Below are 6,747 nucleotides of genomic sequence, written 5' to 3' on the forward strand. Positions count from 1 at the left end.
GGCCACTAAAAGTATCGAAACAAAGTAAAAAGTGAAAGTAATTGTCGTTTAACGTCCAAATGACTGGTAAACTGGTAAATTGAGGTACGGGATGTTACAGAAATAGTGGTGATCATAAGCCCTATAAGCCCAGATTTGAACCTGTGCTTCAAATTAAGCAACAAAAAGAATTGCTTATCAAAAACTTTTATGATGAAGAAGAAGAAGAAACTAGCGAAGATGAAGAAGCTAGTTTCATCCATAAGCATAATCTCAAGCACTTTCAAAATAAGCTTGAGTCTTAGAGAATCTCTACCCTTGATAAAATCAAGAAAATACTAGAACAGAATATAGATGTCGACCCTCAGAAATTTTGGGAAAAAGACCCAGTGGTCTGTGAATTAAGACTACATGATATGAATGCTATATGTCATATCAAAGCTATTCGTCAATACAAAGAGGAAGATCAAAAAGAATTCAGAAAAGACATAGAAGATCTCCTGAACAAGAGATTAATTTGACCCTCTACTAGCCCTCATCATGCTCCAACTTTCTACATGAGAAACCATGCAGAAAATGTTAGAGAAAAAGCTAGAATGGTGATTGACTACAGAGATGTCAATAAAAAGACCGTTAAAGACAGTTATCAAATAGCTCAAGCGAGAGTCTTGATCAATCAGCTCAAATGAGCTAAAGTCTTTTCAAAATTCGATGCAAAGTCAGGTTTTTGGCAAGTCATGATGCATCCAGATATGGTTCCTCTCACTGCATTTGGAACACCACAAGGTCATTACGAATGGTTAGTCTCTTTGGCCTAAAAAAAGCCCCTTCAATCTTCTAGAGAAAGATGGATTACATCTTCAAACATGTTGCTGAATTATGTGTCGTTTATATTTATGACATTCTTCTTCTCCAAAAACAGAGAAGAACACATGAAACACCTTTACAAGGTTGTTAAATTGATAATTCAGTATGGAATCATCCTAGGAGAAGAAAAAAAAGTCTTTTTTATCCTAGACGAAGTAGATTTTCTTGGTATAAATATCAAGAATGGAGTGATAAAGCTTCAATACCACATCCTTGAGAAAATCTAGAAATTCCCAGATAAAATTCTTGATGCTAAGAGTCTAGAAAGATTCTTAGGAGTCATCAACTATGGAAGGGATTTCATTCCCAAAATCTTAGGATTAACAGCAATGTTATCCCCTAAAACAAGTTCCAAAAAAAAAAATGGAACTGTAACAAAAAAAAATGGAACTTCACAAAAGATGATGAAAAAAATTGTGAAGCAGATAAAATCTCTCTGCAAGAATCTCCCTCCTCTACAGCAACCAGAAGAGAATGATGAAATCATACTCCAAACTGATGCTAGCAATAATTACTGGTCCGGTGTTGTTTTCGCAAAAACACCTGGAACTAACATTGAAAATATCTGTAAATTTTATAGTGGCAAGTTCAGCCCTACAGAACAACATTATCCTACAGGGGGAAAATGAAATCTTGGCAATCAAGAAAACAATTTTAAATTCTCCAGAGGCCCTAACAAGAGAAATGGCAATGTTCAGCCTAAGAGAAGGCGATGAAGGTCGCAATCCTAAAAACAGAAGAATAGAAAAAGAGAAAATACTGAGGATTCTATGAAAAAATCCTCAAAAGATTTTTGCTAGGTCCAAAAGGACTGGCCACAACTGATCAATCCCATGGTAAAAGATTGGCTAGCCTGTCTCAAATGACAGACGGTAAAGGCTCATCAAGACCGTTTAATGTTGTTACTTTGACAGAAAGCAAAATAACTCCATCTGAGATTATAAATGTCTTTATTTATGAATTAAAAACCTTTGAAGAACCTGTATTTAGAACTGGGCAAGCGATTAGCATACTACCAAAAGGCTATTTTAGATTATCTTTTATATGCTTTTCAGGAAAACAGTGGACTCATGTTCCCAGCTTTGTTTGCCCTAGCTAAAGAAATCCATAAAAATGTCAAACCACAGTTTGAAGAATTTTATGTAAATACATAGCAGAGTGCTGTCCAGAATGAAAAAATCCAGTATCTTGAAGATCCTGAAAATGGTAAGTTCCTATTTTAGCACTAAAAGAATCAGATTGGTTTGATTTTCATAATCTTATTGGAAGTCATGATTCTGATTCATGTCTTCCTCCAACTCTTTTCATTATCCCTGGACCTTATGTTGGAAGATATGTGATCAATGTTCAGAGTGAAGACTCTCAAGAACACAAGCTTTGGCTTGTTGAAAATGGTTTTGTCCATAACCTCTGGACTAAAACCAATGATGATCTCAAAGGATTGCCACCCATCATAGTTAACACAGTCAAGAATGTTAGGAAAAATGACTTCATTCTTAGGTTGAAATTCAAATCCACTCCACCAAAATGGATTTAGAAGAAAAATGATGAAGTTGAGTATATTTCTCAATATCATTATGTGAGAATTATTCAAGGGAGATATCTTCAGCCTGCATGTGTAGAATATAATGGCCAACCAAATTCCAGCATTCCTTGAATGAAGGCTATGTCTCTAGAATATATTAAAAGGATCATCGAAGAAGACACTGAAAATACATTCCTGGCAGTTGTTGAGCAAAAATACTAAATATATTCAACACAATCTCACTCTATTTCATTAACGGAAATAGAGTTTTATTATGTTAAGTTCGGACCCATTCGAGATAGATAATATCCCTTAATTACAATCCCTTGCTTCAAGGGAAGACCCTTTGATTCCAAAAACGAAGACAAGAATTCCATGGAGAGGAGTGTGTTTGTTTGATTTTGTGGCTGTACCCAGAGTGTTTATCAGGCTGCCTACGTACCCCGGAAGGGATCAAGCCACTCGTAGTTCAGATTTTTGGGAAGGTTTGGATGCTTCGATGAGTAAATGACCCACCAAAGAATTTTGGTTAAGTGTTTGGGTGATTTGAATACGGAAATTTGGATGACTTGTGTGGTCACTAGGATTTGGTGAATTTAGTTTAGGGAAAACCAAGGATTCGGTTAAGGTCGCGGTTGCATCCAGATTTAAATCCAGACTGCCTACATACCCCGTGAAGGGACCAAACCACTGTAGTTCAACATTTGGGATTTTCGGTTTTGTACCAATTTTTACTCAACGGGTGTATATTTTGAACTCGTCGAGAAAACATATTTTGGTGAACACCCAATTTTAGTAGAATGTCCACTATTTGAATTGGGCACCCGAATGTGCCGAGCTTCTTCATGGGCCATGGAATTTGAAATGGGCTTTGTGCCACTCAGCTGACCCGAATTGACTTGGAGTGGGCCTTGTGGAGCTTCAAGATAAGCGATTCAGTAAAGCCCATAAAAGAAAACTGCGTGCACAGCATAGATTGATTTGGACACCCGTTCGTGTAGCCCATATGAACCCCACTTCATGTTTTGCACGAAACTGAAACCTCAACGATATCAGATCGTAGTTTTGCGTGAAACTGAAACTCCAAAGAGACCAGATCGAGTGTGATTATCCATAGGCAGACTTGATAAGCTCCACTTCTTTCGAAGGATAACATCTTGGCGTGATCAGATTGTGATAGAGATGGCATTCAAGATGAAGCTTCGTTCCTATAGTTCAATTTGGAGAAAGAGTCTGGGTCTCCCGTTCTGTATAAATAAGAGCTCCCTTCACTTTGATTCTGCATTCTCCACCAAGAACGCGCATTGGGTAAGGCTTCTTTGACTTGAAGAGATCATTTTTCTTTGAATCTCTTTAATTTATCCACTCTTTATCGCAAATTTGGGCCTCCTTGTTCTTCCCTTTTTGTCTCTGCTGGGATTATGTTTACTGGCGAAATTTCATTGTTTTGTAGCTAGCAACCCACATGAAACCCCAATATTTAATTGAGACTTCTTTTTTGTGCAGGCATACCGAGCTGAACGAGACGTGACTTCTCCTCAAGGTGACTAGCTGCCATACCAGGGAACTTTAATTCAATTGTTTATGATTTGCTGACAACACCGCCGACTGGCCTTTGTTGTTTGCTTTGCATCCACAAATTTGCTGCCTATTTGCTTAATTGCACATGAAACATTTTTTGTCTTGATGTGTACTAATCGGTTTGCCACCGCCAAGCATGATCGTGGCCTTTATTTGGTCTTCTTAAACTATTATTTCACCATGACTCAATTGCTTTATCTGTGCCTCTTCTTGAATATGGATTCTTCCATGTTTTTTCTTTGATTGACAAACAGACACGTAGAAGCTTGCTGCACAATTGTTCACTTGCATGCATATTTGAAAGCTTTTGTCTTTAATTCTCACTGCACCATGCTTAATTGCACATGGAAATTGATCACTTCATACATACTGATCAGTTTTCCACAAAGAAAAGGACTCATGGCTGCTAGTTGGTCACCATCTTGTCTTCTTGCAATATTAATTATGCCACCACTTTATGATTAAGGTGGAAAGTTTGATTAAACTTGCATTGTTTCAAAAAACAAATATATATATATATATATATATATATATATATATTGCTCTGACTTGCAGCAAACGTGTTCAACCACAACCTTTTGACTTTGACAATCTTATTTGTAATTATCTGCAGGTTTTTGACATCTCTCCACCGCCAAGCTTCGTAGTTACTTGAGAAGACCTCTGCTTCTTTAATTAAGTGTAATTGCTTGCTTCCTGATCTTTTATAGCTGCATATTCTGAAGCTTCTGCTCTGATGCAAATAAGTGGACTTAAGCTTCCATTTTCTCTTTGTGTAGCCGTGACCATGAAATCAAAAGCGAGGACTTCATTCTTCTTCCTTGCTGATTATGAGATTGTTTTTCCATCTTGCAGACATAATTTTGAAGGAAAGCATTGCAGGTGGTGTTCAAACCATTGCAGCAAACATAATTTTGAAGGAAGACGTTGCAGCCCGACCACATAATTTCTGCCACTATCTTGTGCCAAGTATCAGGAAGACTCCCATCTCTCTTGCATCTTGTGGCTTCAATTTAGTGATCGAGGGTGAGCCGAGTGAATGCTGCAAACTCTGTGATCACGGGTGAGCTAAGACAAATACCCTTCCGTAACAGATAGCAATTTCGCCTTCTGTGATACCCCTCTGATGATGACTTTGCTGCAGGTGGAGTAATTTATTCCTTTGGCGCTGCATAAAGATTCCTCCAGAGCAGTTTCTTCACTTTGTGAGTTCAAGAATTTTGCAAATTTGTATCAGATAGCAATTTTGCCTTCTGTGATACCCCTCTGATGATGACTTTGCTGCAGGTGGAGTAATTTATTCCTTTGGCGCTGCATAAAGATTCCTCCAGAGCAGTTTCTTCACTTTGTGAGTTCAAGAATTTTGCCAATTTGTATCTGGTGTGAACTAGCAGCCCATGCTTTCACTTTGACACTTGTTTTTGCCACCCATATGCAGGACGCACCGCAATACAGGCATCAAAAACAAGTGCAGTGAACCCTCTAGCTTGGACCTTGCTTCCGCCACCTATACGCAGGACGCACCGCAGTATAGGCATTGAAAGAAGGCCGAAAACACCGGTGAGCCCTTTCCCTTGCCGAAATCTCTTCTCCTCCTTCATCTCTATGAACATGCTTCTTTTTTGTCTCCTTGGACCTGCACTGTTTGTTAATACAAAGGCAAATGGAGGTGTATTTGGTTGTTTTGTTTTCTGATTTTGGTGGGCAACAATGAGGGATTCGAGGCTTTGTGAGTTGGTGTTGTTGGCGTATTTGGCCGGAGTGGTTTGTTTGGGGAATGGAGGGACTGTTTCTGCCTTTCTGGTGCTTAGAAGTAGAGGCAAGTCTGCACTCACGAAGACATCAGCAATAATAGAGGAAAATAGCAACGAAGATCATGAAGAAAGGACCAGCAGGATACCTGAAGATGAAGTACTCCTGTTGTAAATTTGTCGTCTCCAGGTAACTAGAAATTTCTCACTATTTCTTCCTCTCAAACACCGCCTCACTCTGATGCACAATATAACTCACTCTTCTCTCTATTCCTCTCCGTCCCTTTCTTATGCAGCCTTGTGTTTCTTATATAGGGGGCAGTGAAGGTTCTAGAGGGCGGGATAAATATTTGTTTGAAATTTGAATCTCCCGAAGCTCACGAAGATAAGCTGTTGATCGGAGACTTCGTCTTTGACTTTGAGATTGAACTTGGACGCCCTCTGCCACTTTGTTCTTATCACAATTTGAATGCTTTCTTCTGTTTTTTTTTTCATAGCTTATCCCCACCCAAGCTTGGTCAACCTTTGAATTTGAGAAACAGATAATTTGTAAATAAATATTTGTTTAACTGTTGTCATTATCCTCATCTCTCTCTTTTTTTTTTTGAATAATTGTGACAGCTACATGCTTTGTACATTGTGGGTATTTTTTTATTATTCAACAGCAGTAGGAGAGAAAATCATAATCACTGCTTATGATCACCCTGAAGTTGTTAGTAGTGACCTTTTTCTATCCCTTAAGAGAAAGAAAATTGACTCCATGTTAGCATGTTTACAGTGGATTGAAAAACTTGAAAATGACAGCCACTACAAAATGTATGCAAATACAGATGTAGAGGAAAATGGAACCAAAGCTAGGATGGAAAGCAACTCTTTTGTCCTTGGCACACTTCAGACATAGATGAAAACATGTGAAGTAGCTGGTGTAAAAAGCACCAAAAGCAACTTTGGCTTTTTCTAAAGATGTTTTTTGCTTTTCAAAACATATGAAGGTGAAAAACATTTCACCTAAAGGAATTTGCTTTCCGTCAATCGACCTCAATC

At 38.3% G+C, this 6,747-nt stretch overlaps 1 long non-coding RNA gene across 1 annotated transcript; it reads left to right on the plus strand.

The window, feature by feature from the left end:
- Positions 1-3,538: 3,538 nt before the first annotated feature.
- On the plus strand, positions 3,539-6,160 carry LOC112186428. The gene is made up of 8 exons (XR_002930788.2): positions 3,539-3,679; positions 3,878-3,914; positions 4,566-4,633; positions 4,808-5,015; positions 5,097-5,157; positions 5,240-5,300; positions 5,391-5,893; positions 6,019-6,160. It is a non-coding gene; the product is annotated as an uncharacterized LOC112186428 (long non-coding RNA).
- The last annotated feature ends 587 nt before the right edge of the window (positions 6,161-6,747 follow it).

This window comes from Rosa chinensis, chromosome 1, assembly GCF_002994745.2.
Source record: "Rosa chinensis cultivar Old Blush chromosome 1, RchiOBHm-V2, whole genome shotgun sequence".
Taxonomy (NCBI): domain Eukaryota; kingdom Viridiplantae; phylum Streptophyta; class Magnoliopsida; order Rosales; family Rosaceae; genus Rosa; species Rosa chinensis.